This window comes from Cherax quadricarinatus, chromosome 88, assembly GCF_038502225.1.
Source record: "Cherax quadricarinatus isolate ZL_2023a chromosome 88, ASM3850222v1, whole genome shotgun sequence".
In the NCBI taxonomy this organism is placed as follows: Eukaryota; Metazoa; Arthropoda; class Malacostraca; order Decapoda; family Parastacidae; genus Cherax; species Cherax quadricarinatus.
In genome coordinates this window covers 1,342,349-1,363,436 of record NC_091379.1, presented here as the reverse complement: position 1 = coordinate 1,363,436, position 21,088 = coordinate 1,342,349, and the positions used below count along the sequence as shown (strand labels likewise).

Here is a 21,088-nt window from a genome sequence, read left to right as displayed (position 1 = left end):
TATTCAGTTAATATCTTAAAAGCTTTTCACAATGCTTCGTCTCAGGAACGGGTGAGCGAACTGCCATGGCCGGAAAATAGGTTGCTTGGATGGTAGAGGCTTGCTCGATCGTGTGCCAGAAAGTTGTTTTGATGACATTGTTCGCAACAACAGCAATAAACACGTACAATCATCAAAAAAAAAAAAAACTGGAAAGATAACTTCTTGATATGTTGCCACACAACAATGAAAGCATTATTTTCCTATATGTTCTGATTTCACAAGCGATTTTTACATCAGTGCCCCCCGCAGAAACAAGCGGAGGTATATACCCATATCCATCCTGTGGAAGGTAGTGGCTAGTTTATTGTGTACCCCATATCCATCCTGTGGAAGGTAGTGGCTAGTTTACTGTGTACCCCATATCCATCCTGTGGAAGGTAGTGGCTAGTTTATTGTGTACCCCATATCCATCCTGTGAAGGTAGTGGCTAGTTTATTGTGTACCCCATATCCATCCTGTGAAGGTAGTGGCTAGTTTATTGTGTACCCCATATCCATCCTGTGGAAGGTAGTGGCTAGTTTATTGTGTACCCCATATCCATCCTGTGGAAGGTAGTGGCTAGTTTATTGTGTACCCCATATCCATCCTGTGGAAGGTAGTGGCTAGTTTACTGTGTACCCCATATCCATCCTGTGGAAGGTAGTGGCTAGTTTACTGTGTACCCCATATCCATCCTGTGGAAGGTAGAGGCTAGTTTATTGTGTACCCCATATCCATCCTGTGGAAGGTAGTGGCTAGTTTATTGTGTACCCCATATCCATCCTGTGGAAGGTAGTGGCTAGTTTATTGTGTACCCCATATCCATCCTGTGAAGGTAGTGGCTAGTTTATTGTGTACCCCATATCCATCCTGTGGAAGGTAGTGGCTAGTTTACTGTGTACCCCATATCCATCCTGTGGAAGGTAGTGGCTAGTTTATTGTGTACCCCATATCCATCCTGTGGAAGGTAGTGGCTAGTTTATTGTGTACCCCATATCCATCCTGTGGAAGGTAGTGGCTAGTTTATTGTGTACCCCATATCCATCCTGTGGAAGGTAGTGGCTAGTTTATTGTGTACCCCATATCCATCCTGTGGAAGGTAGTGGCTAGTTTATTGTGTACCCCATATCCATCCTGTGGAAGGTAGTGGCTAGTTTATTGTGTACCCCATATCCATCCTGTGGAAGGTAGTGGCTAGTTTACTGTGTACCCCATATCCATCCTGTGGAAGGTAGTGGCTAGTTTATTGTGTACCCCATATCCATCCTGTGAAGGTAGTGGCTAGTTTATTGTGTACCCCATATCCATCCTGTGGAAGGTAGTGGCTAGTTTATTGTGTACCCCATATCCATCCTGTGGAAGGTAGTGGCTAGTTTATTGTGTACCCCATATCCATCCTGTGGAAGGTAGTGGCTAGTTTATTGTGTACCCCATATCCATCCTGTGGAAGGTAGTGGCTAGTTTACTGTGTACCCCATATCCATCCTGTGAAGGTAGTGGCTAGTTTATTGTGTACCCCATATCCATCCTGTGAAGGTAGTGGCTAGTTTACTGTGTACCCCATATCCATCCTGTGGAAGGTAGTGGCTAGTTTATTGTGTACCCCATATCCATCCTGTGAAGGTAGTGGCTAGTTTATTGTGTACCCCATATCCATCCTGTGGAAGGTAGTGGCTAGTTTATTGTGTACCCCATATCCATCCTGTGAAGGTAGTGGCTAGTTTATTGTGTACCCCATATCCATCCTGTGGAAGGTAGTGGCTAGTTTATTGTGTACCCCATATCCATCCTGTGAAGGTAGTGGCTAGTTTATTGTGTACCCCATATCCATCCTGTGAAGGTAGTGGCTAGTTTACTGTGTACCCCATATCCATCCTGTGGAAGGTAGTGGCTAGTTTATTGTGTACCCCATATCCATCCTGTGGAAGGTAGTGGCTAGTTTATTGTGTACCCCATATCCATCCTGTGGAAGGTAGTGGCTAGTTTATTGTGTACCCCATATCCATCCTGTGGAAGGTAGTGGCTAGTTTATTGTGTACCCCATATCCATCCTGTGGAAGGTAGTGGCTAGTTTATTGTGTATCTCATATCCATCCTGTGGAAGGTAGTGGCTAGTTTACTGTGTACCCCATATCCATCCTGTGGAAGGTAGTGGCTAGTTTACTGTGTACCCCATATCCATCCTGTGGAAGGTAGAGGCTAGTTTATTGTGTACCCCATATCCATCCTGTGAAGGTAGTGGCTAGTTTATTGTGTACCCCATATCCATCCTGTGGAAGGTAGTGGCTAGTTTATTGTGTACCCCATATCCATCCTGTGGAAGGTAGTGGCTAGTTTATTGTGTACCCCATATCCATCCTGTGGAAGGTAGTGGCTAGTTTATTGTGTACCCCATATCCATCCTGTGGAAGGTAGTGGCTAGTTTATTGTATCTCATATCCATCCTGTGGATGGTAGAGGCTAGTTTATTGTGTACCCCATATCCATCTTGTGGAAGGTAGTGGCTAGTTTATTGTGTACCTCATATCCATCCTGTGGAAGGTAGTGGCTAGTTTATTGTGTACCCCATATCCATCCTGTGGACGGTAGTGGCTAGTTTGTGTACCCCATGTCTGTATACAATATCGTCAAACATGTTTGGTTAGGTAATATGTGTCAGGAAACAGGCCAAGTGTTTCCTGATGCGGGTCTTAGTCATATGAAGACCCACGGCTGGAGCTTTTAGTCATCTGACCGACGCCTTCCACTGGCTTACTACTCTACCCTTTTAAAACTGTGGTTAATACTATGTTGTCAAGTGCTTCATTGTTCTTTAAATACTGTCTGAAACACTTCCATCATTCTCAGTAGTGTGTATATTTGTGTAGTATACATACGAGTATACGACTCTGAAATATGTATACATCATGTCTAATAACGTGATCCTTACATCGACACCATGCCTAACCCTTCTAGGGTAGGGTAGGTGCCTGAGCCCGAGCCTTTAGCTCATAAGACTGTCATTCCCATTAGCCCCCTTGGGGCGGGGATGGCAGACCAGAGAGGCCTAGCTTGTGGCTAGGCCTGGGGACAGTTGGTCCCAAAGATGAGGAGGTACTTGTGCCTCCTCCCATGGGAGACTTAGGTCTCAGACACTCCCTAAAGAGGGAGCCAAGGCCGGGCCACCACTTGGACAAGGCCCGGGCCGGGAGAATACCGGCTAATCTTTAACTAACTAACGTGATCCTTAGGTTATTATTTTATGTAAATTCTGCAATAATCAATAAGTTGTGCAATGGAAATAGTTATATCTGAGACCTATGGTAGAAATAAGTTTTTATGAATACCAACAAAAAAAAAAAACGTGGAATCCAACCTAACCTAACCTAGAATTTAACTTAATGCTGACCAATTTACCTAATAACCCATATAAGTTTAAATCCGAACAGACCTTGGTTTATTACTGGGTAGACGGATAAACCAGGGAAAAAGCTCCAGTGAGTAGGTCAAGTGACCAAAACCAGAATCAGCAATAAAACTAGCATCAGCAGCGATCATTTTTATATTTCTCCCCCAAGCAACAACGTATCTCCTTCACCCTATCTATTTTACCGTCACTAAGCTTTCTACGTCCGAGCAGCAGTACTTAGTGTCTAGCTGGGAGACACTTGTCTGATCCCTGGTGGACCCTAACTGCTACCCGGCGTGATATGCATCCTAATTTGTTCTTACCTGGTCACGGTCTCTAATGCAGGATATATATATATATAATATATATATATATATATATATATATATATATATATATATATATATATATATATCGTGCCGAATATGTAAAACTGGTCAATTAGCAAGAACTCATTTAAAATTAAGTCCTTTCTGAAATTTTCTCTTATACATTTAAAGATATATTTTTTCATTAATGTTAATGTAAAAAATTTTAATTTTGCTTCAAAAGAATCTTAGAAAACTTACCTAACCTTATTATAACAAGAACAATTTATTTTAGCCTAACCCAACTAAATATGTTTTAGATTTGTTTACAGTAATTTAATACTAAATAAACCCAGTGAAATATATTTTTTTAGTCAGGTTCAGAATGATTTTAGCGAAATTATTGCATACACAAATTTTCACTTGTCCTATTTGGCAAGATGAGTGTTGCTATTTAAGCCAAGATCGCAATTTCTGCCTATTCGGCACGACATATATATATATATATATATATATATATATATATATATATATATATATATATATATATATATATATATATATATATATATATATATATATATATATATATATATATATATATATATATATATATATATATATATATAATATAGGAAGGTACCACCTCTGGAACTGGAATGGGGACCCTCATCCTCGGAGAAAAGAATAAACTTACTTCAGGAAAAACTCGAGATTCTCCCCGGAGCGTTTGAATACCTTCTTCTACCAACCCTATATTATATATTCTATGTGAACTTTATTTAACGACAAAGTACAACAACAGTTAATTTAAATGTGTTGCAGGTTTCTTTTTGTCGTTCTTTACATTCGTATCTATTGATACATTTCAGAATAAAGTAGGTACAAGAATGAAAGGCCTTGTTGGGGCGCGGATGGCTGGAGAATCGGTCACCATAACTGCTGAAATGTTCCAGGTTTCAAGTGCAACTGTCTCTAAGGTCATGTCTGTATTTTAAAATGATGGTGAGAGAAGCTCCAACAAAAGTAATAGTGGAGGCAACAAGCTGTGACCTGGACCGTCCAGTATTACAGCGTATTGTATCAAAATGGCATAAATCTATAGCTGCAAAAGTAACTGCAGATCTAAATCAAGATTTTGCAAACCAGCTGGATATCATGGGGGGTGCAATTCTTAAATGCAAAGCGCAAAAAATACAGTAATAACCAGATGAACTGGACAATGGACCAATGGAAGCACGTTACGTAGTCCTCCTAATCTTCCTTTACACTTTTCCCAAGTTGGGCCGAGTTTACGTCCGGAGACAGCCTATAGAAGCTTATAATCGTGAAGCATGGATTTGGATACGTGATTATTTGGGCAGCAATATCGTGGAATTTTCTTAGCCTAGCACTGGTACTGCATGGTAAGGTTAACTCCCAAACATTTGTCGATTTTGGGTGACTTAAGTACATCCCACGATACCAACACTGTTTCCCAGTGGTGGCGCTGTCTTCCAAGACGATAATACACCACTTCACACCGCTAGAGTTGTTCAAAACTGGCATGAAGAACATAAAAGTGAAGAGGAACACTTGGATTGGCCCCCACAATCGCTGGATCTAAATATTATCGAGCATCTGTGAGATCTGGAACAGCAGGTCAGGAACTTATTTCCTCCACAGTCGTCGTCGGAAGACTTACAACAGGTTTTGCTTGATAAATGACTCAAAATTCCCCTGGATGTTATTCAAATGCCATATATGAATCAGTTCCTCGACGAAATGATGCTGTTTTAGATGCAGATGGAGAACCAACTCCACACTAAAAATAAAAATTGTAAATAATAAGATCTTCATATTTTTTCCAACTTTTGTATATTGAGTTGTTTACCTTGGGATCTGCAGATTATTTTCATGTTGTCGTAATGCTTTTTTTTTTTATAAATTTATTGTTCATTTGCCGTCCATTTTTAAATATTCTGAGGAGTATATCTATCTCGATATCCAACTTTCCCCCAGCAAAGAAAACCCGATGGGGAAACCATAGAGTATTTTGGTCCCCGGACCATTGTGAAATCCCACTTGTAGTTCAGACTCATAAGAGTAGAGCATGTACACTTGGGTAGGCCCGTGTCTAGGTGTATATACACTGAGAGGTTTACTGTAATGCCTATTTTTAGGTAATACAGTATTTTTGACTGGTGATGAACCGGTCACGAGCATCCTTAATGACCATCGTGTCGTCGATAAGCTTTAAACTCAATTAATTGAGCTGTTGGTGGTTCTTCTTAGATGGAGTGATGGTGATTTCAACACACTATCGGCTGTTATACAGTGATATATGTGTCTGAAGCCCAGCCTGCAGTCTATGTCTTACTGCCTCAGGGTAACATCTCTAACTGCCAGGTACGCCCTGACTCGACCCTGTCTAGCGCCTGCGCTGGGTATAAGGGAGTCCGGGCGTTGTGGCCGGCAGTGTTTGAACTAAGCTGACATAGCAAGTATTCGAAATATTGAAATATGCTGAGAAAGCAACCGAAATGTATTGTATAACTATGAGATTTCTGCATGCACTACTAAATGTCACCCATCCCTGAACACTGTATCATGCTGAAGTAAAAATACTGGAGGAAGTGCAAGATATATCTAGCGAAAAGCAGGGGTGCGGTGAGCACAATAAGGGAACACTGCGTCAACATTCGTGGTCCCAGATTATTCAAAATCTTACCAGAAGATATCAGAAACATTGTTGGAACAAGTGTAGAAATCTTCAAGAGGAAATTGGACAGGTATCTTCACCAGATGCCAGATCAACCAGGCTGTAATGGATATATGGGGCAGCGGGCCACCAACAGAACAGCCTGGTTGACCAGGCAAGCACCAGACTGTTGGAAGTCATCAAAGGTATCATAACCCAGCTACTTCAAAGTCACACTTGCAAAGCTTTGTGCCCAATAGAAATATCATCTTGGGTAATGACGGTGTGTAGACACAAGTAATTTAAGCCAGTTAGAACATAACAATTACCACATTATATTCAAGGACAGTAACATCAAGACATGAATTGATAAAAGATCTCCTGTAAACGTTGCCTTTACAAGCTCCTGTCCCCACGAGACGCGGGGACAGGGGCTACCAGAGGCAGCCCCCTAATACACAATTTTATTACAATTAAAACTAAACGCCAAACCCACTAGAGTCTCCTTGATACACGGACACAAGCTCCGTAGCTGGGTTGCTAATGCACTCAGCTCACACAATGAGGTCCTTGGTTTGATCCCCGGTACAGGTGGAAACATTAGGACGTATTTCCTTAAGACACCTGCTGTCCCTGTTCACCTAACAGTAAAACAGGCACCTGGGTGTTACCCAACTGGTGTGAGTCGCATCCTGAGGACAAAATTGACCTAACATGCTCAGCATAACAAGGGGCTTTCTATACAGTAGCATGTCATTGATGTCAGCTAGACCTGTGTACCTTGTACATGTACTAGTGGAAATAAAGATTATTATTATAAACCCAGGAGAAACAAGGTTGTAACTCTATCTCCAGATGCCTCGTTAGTAGTACACGCTAACTATATCCACTCATCTCCCGAGTCAACACCCCTGGGGCGCTGTATACATTATGAATGCGGACTGTTGCTGCTCGTTTCTACTGGCTCGTGATTCTGTTTCACTGCCACAAGTAGGTAACCAGCACCTTGGAGAGGTAGATTTGTGCGACGTTTCTACCCGCCCTGGACAATTACCTGGAGTTTTGCTGCAGAGTTCCGGGGGTCAACGCTCCCGCGGCCCGGTCTGTGACCAGGCCTCCTGGTGGATCGGAGCCTGATCAACCAGGCTGTTACTGCAGGCTGCACGCATTCCAATGTACGAGCCACAGCCCGGTTGGTCAGGTACCGACTTTAGGTGCTTGTCCAGTGCCACCTTGAAGACTGCCAGGGGTCTATTGGTAATCCCCCTTATGTGTGCTGGGAGGCAGTTGAACAGTTGAACAGTTGAACCGGGAGGGATCAAAACGTAGTTTCAAATTTACTCTTTGTGTGAACTGTTCCAGTCCCGGTATTGTGACGTTGTTAGTTGTGGATTGTTCCAACCACGGTATTGTGACGTTGTGGGTTAGTTGTGGATTGTTCCAACCACGGTATTGTGACGGTGTGGGTTAGTTGTGGATTGTTCCAACCTCGGTATTGTGACGTTGTGGGTTAGTTGTGGATTGTTCCAACCTCGGTATTGTGACGTTGTGGGTTAGTTGTGGATTGTTCCAACCACGGTATTGTGACGTTGTGGGTTAGTTGTGGATTGTTCCAACCTCGGTATTGTGACGTTGTGGGTTAGTTGTGGATTGTTCCAACCTCGGTATTATGACGTTGTGGGTTAGTTGTGGATTGTTCCAACCACGGTATTGTGACGGTGTGGGTTAGTTGTGGATTGTTCCAACCTCGGTATTGTGACGTTGTGGGTTAGTTGTGGATTGTTCCAACTTCGGTATTGTGATGTTGTGGGTTAGTTGTGGATTGTTCCAACCTCGGTATTGTGACGTTGTGGGTTAGTTGTGGATTGTTCCAACCTCGGTATTGTGGCGTTGTGGGTTAGTTGTGGATTGTTCCAACCTCGGTATTGTGATGTTGTGGGTTAGTTGTGGATTGTTCCAACCACGGTATTGTGACGGTGTGGGTTAGTTGTGGATTGTTCTAACCACGGTATTGTGACGTTGTGGGTTAGTTGTGGATTGTTCCAACCTCGGTATTGTGACGTTGTGGGTTAGTTGTGGATTGTTCCAACCTCGGTATTGTGACGTTGTGGGTTAGTTGTGGATTGTTCCAACCTCGGTATTGTGACGTTGTGGGTTAGTTATGGATTGTTCCAACCACGGTATTGTGACGTTGTGGGTTAGTTGTGGATTGTTCCAACCTCGGTATTGTGATGTTGTGGGTTAGTTGTGGATTGTTCCAACCTCGGTATTGTGACGGTGTGGGTTAGTTGTGGATTGTTCCAACCTCGGTATTGTGGCGTTGTGGGTTAGTTGTGGATTGTTCCAAACTCGGTATTGTGACGTTGTGGGTTAGTTGTGGATTGTTCCAACCTCGGTGTTGTGATGTTGTGGGTTAGTTGTGGATTGTTCCAACCACGGTATTGTGACGTTGTGGGTTAGTTGTGGATTGATCCAACCACGGTATTGTGACGTTGTGGGTTAGTTGTGGATTGTTCCAACCTCGGTATTGTGACGTTGTGGGTTAGTTGTGGATTGTTCCAACCTCGGTACTGTGACGTTGTGGGTTAGTTGTGGATTGTTCCAACCACGGTATTGTGACGTTGTGGATTAGTTGTGGATTGTTCCAACCACGGTATTGTGACGTGGGTTAGTTGTGGATTGTTCCAACCTCGGTATTGTGACGTTGTGGGTTAGTTATGGATTGTTCCAACCACGGTATTGTGACGGTGTGGGTTAGTTGTGGATTGTTCCAGCCTCGGTATTGTGACGTTGTGGGTTAGTTATGGATTGTTCCAACCACGGTATTGTGACTGTGGGTTAGTTGTGGATTGTTCCAGCCTCGGTATTGTGACGGTGTGGGTTAGTTGTGGATTGTTCCAACCTCGGTATTGTGACGGTGTGGGTTAGTTGTGGATTGTTCCAACCTCGGTATTGTGACGTTGTGGGTTAGTTGTGGATTGTTCCAACCTCGGTATTGTGACGTTGTGGGTTAGTTATGGATTGTTCCAACCACGGTATTGTGACGGTGTGGGTTAGTTGTGGATTGTTCCAGCCTCGGTATTGTGACGTTGTGGGTTAGTTATGGATTGTTCCAACCACGGTATTGTGACTGTGGGTTAGTTGTGGATTGTTCCAGCCTCGGTATTGTGACGTTGTGGGTTAGTTGTGGATTGTTCCAACCTCGGTATTGTGACGTTGTGGGTTAGTTGTGGATTGTTCCAACCACGGCATTGTGACGTTGTGGGTTAGTTGTGGATTGTTCCAGCCACGGTATTGTGACGTTGTGGGTTAGTTGTGGATTGTTCCAACCATGGTATTGTGACGTTGTGGGTTAGTTGTGGATTGTGCCAACCACGGTATTGTGACGGTGTGGGTTAGTTGTGGATTGTTCCAACCTCGGTATTGTGACGTTGTGGGTTAGTTGTGGATTGTTCCAACCTCGGTATTGTGACGTTGTGGGTTAGTTGTGGATTGTTCCAACCTCGGTATTGTGACGGTGTGGGTTAGTTGTGGATTGTTCTAACCTCGGTATTGTGACGTTGTGGGTTAGTTGTGGATTGTTCCAACCACGGTATTGTGACGGTGTGGGTTACTTGTGGATTGTTCCAACCACGGTATTGTGACGGTGTGGTTTAGTTGTGGATTGTTCCAACCTCGGTATTGTGACGTTGTGGGTTAGTTGTGGATTGTTCCAACCACGGTATTGTGACGTTGTGGGTTAGTTGTGGATTGTTCCAACCTCGGTATTGTGACGTTGTGGGTTAGTTGTGGATTGTTCCAACCTCGGTATTGTGACGTTGTGGGTTAGTTGTGGATTGTTCCAACCACGGTATTGTGACGGTGTGGGTTAGTTGTGGATTGTTCCAACCTCGGTATTGTGACGTTGTGGGTTAGTTGTGGATTGTTCCAACCACGGTATTGTGACGGTGTGGGTTAGTTGTGGATTGTTCCAACCTCGGTATTGTGACGTTGTGGGTTAGTTGTAGATTGTTCCAACCTCGGTATTGTGACGTTGTGGGTTAAGAACATAAGAACTAAGGAACACTGCAGCAGGCCTATTGGCCCATGCGAGGCAGGTCCAAGCCTCGTACCGGCTTATGCCAATGCACCCAACCTAGTCAGGTCAGGTCACATTGACTTAAGGGAAGAACACGGCAACCGACCTGGTAGCACAAGCTATCAGGTCCAACTCACACCCACCCACATCCACTCATGTATTTATCCAACCTATTTTTAAAGCAACACAACGTTCTGGCCTCTATAACTGTACTTGGGAGTTTGTTCCACTCATCCACAACTCTATTACCAAACCAGTACTTTCCTATATCCTTCCTGAATCTGAATTTTTCCAACTTAAAACCATTGCTGCGAGTCCTGTCTAGGCTAGATATTTTCAGCACACTATTTACATCCCCTTTATTTATTCCTGTCTTCCATTTATACACCTCAATCATATCCCCCCTAATTCTACGTCTTTCTAGAGAGTGCAGATTCAGGGCCCTTAGTCTATCCTCATAGGGAAGGTTTCGTTGTGGATTGTTCCAACCACGGTATTGTGACGTTGTGGGTTAGTTGTGAATTGTTCCAACCTCGGTATTGTGACGTTTATAGTTCATATGGCTGTTTGTTTAGCCTGGTTTACAATAAAAGAAAAAATCGTATTAGTTACCATTTAGTCCTAGGCACATGTCGATTAGACACTAGGCTTATTGTATATGCACGCACGCACGCATGCATGAGTGGTGCGTGCGCGTGTTTGTGCGTGTGTGACAAAATCGATACAGAAACAGTGACAAACAAACAAACAAACAAGTCTTACTTGTGGTCAAGAGTGGCTTAACCTCTGATCTCTGAGCAGCGGAAGTCCATAATCCCATTCTATACAGTGGTGTGACAACCCTAATTGTCTGTATAACAGCGCTCCAGGACATTTCACGTAAACTAATTGTTGTGATTGTTATGATGGCTGTAGTGATTGTTACGTGTGTTGTAGTGATTGCTACGTGTGTTGTAGTGATTGTTACGTGTGTTGTAGTGATTGTTACGTGTGTTGTAGTGATTGTTACGTGTGTTGTAGTGATTGTTACGTGTGTTGTAGTGATTGTTACATGTGTTGTAGTGATTGTTACGTGTGTTGTAGTGATTGTTACGTGTGTTGTAGTGATTGTTACGTGTGTTGTAGTGATTGTTACGTGTGTTGTAGTGATTGTTACGTGTGTTGTAGTGATTGTTACGTGTGTTGTAGTGATTGTTACGTGTGTTGTAGTGATTGTTACGTGTGTTGTAGTGATTGTTACGTGTGTTTAGTGATTGTTACATGTGTTGTAGTGATTGTTACGTGTGTTGTAGTGATTGTTACGTGTGTTTAGTGATTGTTACATGTGTTGTAGTGATTGTTACATGTGTTGTAGTGATTGTTACGTGTGTTGTAGTGATTGTTACGTGTGTTGTAGTGATTGTTACGTGTGTTGTAGTGATTGTTACGTGTGTTGTAGTGATTGTTACGTGTGTTGTAGTGATTGTTACGTGTGTTGTAGTGATTGTTACGTGTGTTGTAGTGATTGTTACGTGTGTTGTAGTGATTGTTACGTGTGTTTAGTGATTGTTACATGTGTTGTAGTGATTGTTACGTGTGTTGTAGTGATTGTTACGTGTGTTTAGTGATTGTTACATGTGTTGTAGTGATTGTTACATGTGTTGTAGTGATTGTTACGTGTGTTGTAGTGATTGTTACGTGTGTTGTAGTGATTGTTACGTGTGTTGTAGTGATTGTTACGTGTGTTGTAGTGATTGTTACGTGTGTTGTAGTGATTGTTACGTGTGTTGTAGTGATTGTTACATGTGTTGTAGTGATTGTTACATGTGTTGTAGTGATTGTTACGTGTGTTGTAGTGATTGTTACGTGTGTTGTAGTGATTGTTACGTGTGTTGTAGTGATTGTTACGTGTGTTGTAGTGATTGTTACATGTGTTGTAGTGATTATTACGTGTGTTGTAGTGATTGTTACGTGTGTTGTAGTGATTGTTACGTGTGTTGTAGTGATTGTTGCGTGTGTTGTAGTGATTGTTACGTGTGTTGTAGTGACTTGTGTGTGTTGTAGTGATTGTTACGTGTGTTGTAGTGATTACGTGTGTTTAGTGATTGTTACGTGTGTTGTAGTGATTGTTACGTGTGTTGTAGTGATTGTTACGTGTGTTGTAGTGATTCTTGCATATGTTGTAGTGATTGGTACGTGTGTTTAGTGATTGTTACGTGTGTTGTAGTGATTGTTGCGTGTGTTGTAGTGATTGTTACGTGTGTTGTAGTGATTCTTGCATATGTTGTAGTGATTGTTACGTGTGTTTAGTGATTGTTACGTGTGTTGTAGTGATTGTTGCGTGTGTTGTAGTGATTGTTACGTGTGTTGTAGTGATTCTTGCATATGTTGTAGTGATTGTTACGTGTGTTGTAGTGATTGTTACGTGTGTTGTAGTGATTGTTACGTGTGTTGTAGTGATTGCTACATGTGTTGTAGTGACTTGTGTGTGTTGTAGTGATTGTTACGTGTGTTGTAGTGATTGCTACATGTGTTGTAGTGACTTGTGTGTGTTGTAGTGATTGTTACGTGTGTTGTAGTGACTTGTGTGTGTTGTAGTGATTGTTACGTGTGTTGTAGTGATTGCTACATGTGTTGTAGTGACTTGTGTGTGTTGTAGTGATTGTTACATGTGTTGTAGTGACTTGTGTGTGTTGTAGTGATTGTTACGTGTGTTGTAGTGATTGTTGCATATGTTATAGTGATTGTTACGTGTTGTAACGATTGTTACGTGTGTTGTAGTGACTGTTGCGTGTGTTGTAGTGATTGTTTAGTGTGTTGTAGTGATTGTTTAGTGTGTTGTAGTGATTGTTTAGTGTGTTGTAGTGATTGTTTAGTGTGTTGTAGTGATTGTTTAGTGTGTTATAGTGATTGCTGATTGCTGTGAGGAAGGAGAGAGATGCTCAGCTTCCTGGTATCAAGAGCCTTCAAGGACCGCCTCTGGCAGTCAACAAATACACTCGCCTCCTGGAAAGTACCGGAATAATCAAGAAATTTCTCTTAATTTTTAGTTGTTGAGACAAGTTGTGTCCTTGAATGTTTTTGTCAAGATGATGTCACAGTGATGTGTACGTGTTTACCAGTACCTGAGGACGTGCACACCTCATTAAGTATACACATGTACACATGCATAAAGGTAGGTATTATATGTCGTATGTCCTAATTGTACTCACCTAATTGTGGCTGCAGGGGTCGAGACTCAGCTCCTGGCCCCGCCTCTTCACCGACCGCTACTAGGTCCTCTCTCCCTCTGCTCCATGAGCTTTATCATACCTCGTCTTTAAACTATGTATAGTTCCTGCCTCCACTACATCGCTGAAAGACCACGTGTTGATAAAGGCAAATGATCGTCACCTCTGTACAATGAGACGTTTTGTGTCCTTTTTCTTTTATTGACATTTATATTTCCCGCCGTCTGTTGCAAGTTCTCAGCCATTTGTTGCGAGTTTCCCCGCCATTTGTTGCAAGATTCCCTGCCATCTATTGCAAGTCTTCCGCCATCTGCTGGCTCTGTTCCACAAGGCACAGTACTCGCTCCCATCTTGTTCCTCATCCTTATATCCGACATAGACAAGGATGTCAGCCACAGCACCGTGTCTTCCTTTGCAGATGACACCCGAATCTGCATGACAGTGTCTTCCATTGCAGACACTGCAAAGCTCCAGGCAGACATCAACCAAATCTTTCAGTGGGCTGCAGAAAACAATATGAAGTTCAACGATGAGAAATTTCAATTACTCAGATATGGTAAACATGAGGAAATTAAATCTTCATCAGAGTACAAAACAAATTCTGGCCACAAAATAGAGCGAAACACCAACGTCAAAGACCTGGGAGTGATCATGTCGGAGGATCTCACCTTCAAGGACCATAACATTGTATCAATCGCATCTGCTAGAAAAATGACAGGATGGATAATGAGAACCTTCAAAACTAGGGAGGCCAAGCCCATGATGACACTCTTCAGGTCACTTGTTCTATCTAGGCTGGAATATTGCTGCACACTAACAGCACCTTTCAAGGCAGGTGAAATTGCCGACCTAGAAAATGTACAGAGAACTTTCACGGCGCGCATAACGGAGATAAAACACCTCAATTATTGGGAGCGCTTGAGGTTCCTAAACCTGTATTCCCTGGAACGCAGGAGGGAGAGATACATGATTATATACACCTGGAAAATCCTAGAGGGACTAGTACCGAACTTGCACACGAAAATCACCCACTACGAAAGCAAAAGGCTTGGCAGACGATGCACCATCCCCCCAATGAAAAGCAGGGGTGTCACTAGCACGTTAAGAGACCATACAATAAGTGTCAGGGGCCCGAGACTGTTCAACTGCCTCCCAGCACACATAAGGGGGATTACCAACAGACCCCTGGCAGTCTTCAAGCTGGCACTGGACAAGCACCTAAAGTCAGTTCCGGATCAGCCGGGCTGTGGCTCGTATGTTGGTTTGCGTGCAGCCAGCAGCAACAGCCTGGTTGATCAGGCTCTGATCCACCAGGAGGCCTGGTCTCAGACCGGGCCGCGGGGGCGTTGACCCCCGGAACTCTCTCCAGGTAAACTCCAGGTATGCAGATAAATTCCAGACATACATGGCATAACCCGGGGCTCGTACATGCAAAACATCATTGTAAAACACAATATCACCATATTTTTCAACCTGTGCAACTTCGCGTATATATATATATATATATATATATATATATATATATATATATATATATATATATATATATATATATATATATATATATATATATATATATAATTTTAGTTTTATAATCACGACCTCTTTGCGCGCGCTTTTGTTTGTTTACATATTTATCCGCGTCTTTGCTGCAGGTCTCTGGCGCCAAAATATTCCCCAGATCGAACGCTATAAGGAGGTATATCTCCCTTATCTGGCCACATATCCGCGCCCCGGGGCTCTTTTTTTTCACGCTATATTTCGATGCGGATACGAGTTGGTTACAGGTAATAATCCCATATCCATATATAGCCAGTGTTTTGTGTTAGTTTCCCGCCATTTGTTGAATTATTCCCGCCAACATATTATTTTTTCTTTGGCGCGAACATTTTTTTTTATTTTTTTTTGTGTTGTACCCATGCGGATGCCTTTGGACGCGCATGTCATGCTTCTCCGTGACCTTGGTAACCGGAGACTCACTCTCGTGCCAGAAATACACAAAACTGAACAAAGCTAATTGAAATCTCTTATGGAACGAATCTAGGTAAAGGGATCGGTTGAACGCGCCTGGGTGAAGCAATTTGCTGAACGCGGCCACTACTTCACATTAATAGTGAATTATAAATTAATCTTCAGAACTGAATGACCCACACGGGTTTGGCACATCAGGATACTGTATCGTGCACTGGTGATGGTGGTACACAGAACTTATTATTATTATTATTTCATTATATATTATTTTATAATTATTATATTATTATCATTATTATTATCAATATTATTATTACTATTATTATTATTATTATATTTTATTATAAGTATATTATTATTATTATTGTTATTATTATTATTATTTTCATTATTATTATTATTATTATTATTATTATTATTATTATTATTATTATTATTATTATTATTATTATTATTACCAGATACTGAAAAGAACTGACCATGAACAAGAACAGAGAACAAACACGAAAAACATTGAACAAACACAACGAGCACATAGACTGAACAAACACGAAGAACACGCTGACTGAACACGAAGAACACACGAACTGAACACGAAGAACACACGAACTGAACACGAAGAACACAGACTGAAAAACACCCGAATAAACAGCAAGAAAAAACATAACGAGAACAAAAGCTTGTTATTCATCGGCCAATAACAAACTGAGAGAACACACGCTGCTGCTGCGGAGAACAAACCTGTTCTCCTGAAGAACAAGTTCCTCCTCCATCAATAACAGGAGAGCCAAGCATCCTTGTCTCAGCCTCGAGTCAAGTAATAAACCAGTTTTTTTTTCCTCGTATGAGGAAAACTAAACCGGAACAGGTTTTTCAAGTTACGACAGAGGGGGGAGGGAGGGAGTCTCAGAGAGAGAGAGAGAGAGAGAGAGAGAGAGAGAGAGAGAGAGCAAACACTGGTTAGGATAGGCAACTGGTGAGAGTAGTAGTAGTAATAGTAATACCTAATCATAATTATTTATTATTTTATTAGTAGTAGTAGCAGTAGCATAGCAGTAGTAGTAGTAGTAGTAGTAGTAGTAGTAGTAGTAGTAGTAGTAGTAGTAATAGCAGCAGTAGTAGCTAATTGTATGGATTCACATTTCCAACCTCTTTTCTTTAATAGTTCCATGGTGCAATGGTGAGATTAACAATTTCCATTTATCAGTGAAACTATATTATGATAGTTCCAGTGCCTCTGTGCACTCCGCTCAGAAAACTCACAGCTGCTGGAGTGAACAATCAACATAGACGCATTTCTATATAAATCACCATCAGTCTACCTGTACCTGCATCCAGTTTTGACATAATCTATCTACAGGTTTGTTGTGTCGCCTAAGTGGCTAGTTTATTATACACCCACAGATCATCGTATAAGTAATAGCATAGAAAAACAATAATAAAAGCCACAATGGGCCACTGTCAGACCCCACTGAGCATTGTTATACCACTAGAAAGGAATGCTAATCATTGTGTATTTTAGAATTTACTTCCTCTAGTTGTTGTTGTTGTACCCAGTACAATACGGAATACAATCTAAAAAAAAATATCGCCACTAAAAATTTTTTTTATTATACCTAGCTGTCCCCATCCCAATATGTCATTCTTCAGGTCACCATATGTCATATTCAAACCTCACTCTCCGCTTACATATACTCTTTTTAACCCCTGCATGGAGAAGACCTGGACCAGGACTCGTCCTGGTAGACCAACATAAACCTGTCAGAAATAATGAAGGTCCCAGGACCGATTTTTTTTTTTTTGGATAAATATGTCCTAGTGTTGGCTTACGTGTTTTTGTAAAGTAGACAGTTTGTTTATGTAGTTGACGCAAAATGTTGATACAACCACAAGATTTCAGATACATTATCATTAACAAAGAGGACCCCGATAGAAATAAACAAAGGACACTAATGGGAATAAGTCACTGAGTGTTTTGGGTTATCCTAGGTTCTCTACACATAGGCTGTGTATGATAATATGTGTAACTATTTGTGTATACCTGAATAAACTTACTTTTGTTCTATTCCTGTAAGGTTTACATGAAGGTGGCTCTAAAAAGCTGGATATTTGGACACTAAGATGTACTGTCCCAGTGTATGACTCTGTCAACACACTTGTATTTTGGCATTTATATCTCCATACAAATCATACTGCCACATACTTATAGCCTAGCTTTAGTCTAGTAGTAACATCTTGTAATGTACTGACCGTGTTTGTGGGTATGGGTGAAGGACTGACGTCATGGAGGGGAAAAATAAAGCACTGACGGGAGTGATGGTGCCTCAGGCGACCTTCAACGCCATGACTGTCCGGGATGGTGGTGGGTTTTCTCACCCTCATCATTAGCCTCTCTCACCCTCGTCACTCTCCCTCACCCTCGTCACTCTCCCTCACCTTCATTAGCCTCTCTCACCCTCGTCACTCACCCTCACCCTCGTCAGTCTCCCTCGCCTTCATTAGCCTCTCTCGCCCTCGTCAGAGTCTCCCTCACCCTCGTCAGAGTCTCCCTCACCCTCGTCAGTCTCCCTCACCCTCGTCAGAGTCTCCCTCACCCTCGTCAATCTCCCTCACCCTCGTCAGAGTCTCCCTCACCCTCGTCAATCTCCCTCACCCTCGTCAGAGTCTCCCTCACCCTCGTCAATCTCCCTCACCCTCGTCAGAGTCTCCCTCGCCTTCATTAGCCTCTCTCACCCTCGTCAGTCTCTCTCACCCTCGTCAGAGTCTCCCTCACCTTCATTAGCCTCTCTCACCCTCGTCAGAGTCTCTCTCACCCTCGTCAGTCTCCCTCACCTTCATTAGCCTCTCTCGCCCTCGTCAGAGCCTTCTGCTCACATATTCTCTCGACCAACTAGATAATATCAGACAGTTCTTAATCAGTACAAATATGGAGGCCTCAGCATATAGCCTACGTAGAGTCCAAGTTTTTTTTTTTATTTTCCTTTCATTCCATTCTCTCTCTTCTCTTCCCTCCATCTCTAAATTCTCTCCTACCCATCACGTTTCCCTTCACTGCCTGTCAACATGAGAAATCCCACAAACACCCACATCCCTGTCCTTGTCACTTTATGTGACTCTTTTGGGTTATCCTAGGTAATTTACACTATGTATGATAATTGTATTTTGGTGTACTTGTGCCTGAATAAACTTAATTATCCCACCAACACCCGCATCTCTACCCCACCACCCACCACCCACCAATATACGTGGTCCTCAGCAGGATATGCTTCCCCACCTGTTGCAGCTTACTCAGTTTTTACCATCCTCTCTTGCCTCTCCAAGTCCTTATTTACTTCTCTTATTTCTCCTCGTCCTGTCGTTGCTCCCATGGCCGGAATTAATTAAGTCTCTGGCCAGCCGGGAAACTGCCCGGGCCCTGACAGCAATTTATAACCTTAATTTTTAAAGGGGTAGAGGGGTAAGCCAGTAGAAGGCCTCCGTCAGATGACCAAAACCTCCAATGGTGAGACATTGTCTAAGACCCACGTCAGGAAACACTTGTCCTATTTCCTAACAAATCTTACCTAACCTAAGCCCTAACAGGGTTGCAGATGAGAGAAACAAACTTAAAAGTTGTGTAACTGAACCGAGAACCCTGGGTACCTTTAAAACTAAGTTAGACAGGTATATGAGTAGCTGTTGGGTGAATGTGAGTTAGACCTGCCGAGTATGGGCTAGGTACCAACATGTAAACAGGAACAGGAAAGTTAACTGCGTATTTCGACCTTGTGATGTCCTCACCAGCAGATACAAGGGAGAGGAAATCATGGCTATATATAGGCATGGAGGAACATTATGTTACCTAAGTTGTCACTGGTGGATCAGGTCAACCTACACGAGGCTCATTATAAGAAAGAACACTGCATTAGGCCTACTGGCCAACACTAGGCAGGGCCTCATTACAAGAACCTAAGAAAGGAGGAACCTACAGCAGGCCTGATGAGATTAAGACACATGTGCAACATCTGGGTATCCTTATTGTAGACGTTTCGCCATCCAGTGGCTTTATCAATACAAATTCTAGGACATAACTTGAAGACAGTAGAACTATGTACAGAAGATGAGGTAATCAGTCCCTCAACCTAGGAGTAGGTGCGAAGAGCGCCATAGTCGTGGAGATTCAGGCCTATTGGCCCATACTAGGCATGTCTTTCTCAATCCCAAACACTTCCCAAGAAATAGGCATACCCTCCTCCCTCTTGTACGGGGATACCAAATAAGCCAACACTGCTTGGCTTTCTTGGTTACCCTAGGTCACTAACCCTCAGGGTTAATGAACAGTAGAAACGTTTAAGTGATTATATTACGTGATTATATTAGTAATCTTGGACGCAACACTCAAAGCCAAAATAAAGAAAACTTGTAAGTACAGTGTAGACTTTCAAGAAGAATGGAGGTGGGCGAGTTAAGCATCAATACCTTCCCCAGCCTCACTATATAACTGAGAGAATAAATAACACAGGTACTGCTGGAAAACATTAGGATGTGTTTCCTTTAGATATCTGCTGTCCAGTGTTCACCCATTAGCAAAATAGATACCTGGGTGTTAGTGGACTGGTGTGGGTCCATCCTGGGGACAAAACTGACCTAATTTGCGGGAAATGCTCAGCATAATAAGGGACTTTCTATTTAGTATATCATTGATGTCAGCTGGACCAATACCTTGTACCTGGAGTTTACCTGGACTGTACATGTACATGTACATGTACTTGTAGAATCATTAGACACCTGTGCAACATCTGCGTATCTTTACTAATAAAGATACCCATATGTTGCACATGTCTAATTCTTGTGTATTATATACCATTCATGTACAAAGATAATAGATAATGGAGGTATTTCAGTTCTGTGATCCTGTACAGGTATTATACAAGTCCAGTTCTATGTTAATATCCAAAATGGGGTATTTCCTCGTTCTTATAAACTCAGCCTCCTCTACCACAATGCAGAAATAGTGCAGGAAGATAATGAACTCTTATGCAGCAAAATATAAAATTGTGTATGTGAATGTATGTGTGTACTCACCCAAGTGTGGTTGCAAGGGTCGAGTCACAGCTCCTGGTGTATATTAATGTTTGTGGATAGGTATACATGTATTTATGCACACTTACGTATGTATACGTATACATGTGTATGTATTTTGTGTTGTATGCATATACGTATGAATATACGCACTCACCTAAGTGTGGTTGCAGGGGTCGAGTCATAGCTCCTGTCCCCGCCTCTTCACTGGTCGCTACTAGAATTTATACAATTTTATGCATGCATATGATTATATATATAAATATACTTACCTATATATGGTGTCAGGGGTCAATTCCTAGCTCCTGGCCCTACTCAATTTGCCAATTGCCAGATTCACTCCTAACCTCATGGGCTAGGAGTGACCACTCT

At 42.2% G+C, this 21,088-nt stretch overlaps 1 protein-coding gene across 2 annotated transcripts in view; it reads right to left on the bottom strand.

Annotated features, from left to right (window-relative positions):
- LOC128698576 (uncharacterized) overlaps window positions 1–18,027 on the bottom strand; it is a 127,735-nt gene extending 109,708 nt beyond the window's left edge. For both annotated transcript variants that reach the window (XM_070103820.1, XM_070103824.1), the window contains exon 1: window positions 17,906–18,027. The gene's annotated coding sequence lies outside the window, so the exon portion shown is untranslated. The remainder of the gene's footprint in view (window positions 1–17,905) is intronic.
- Window positions 18,028–21,088: the final 3,061 nt, after the last annotated feature.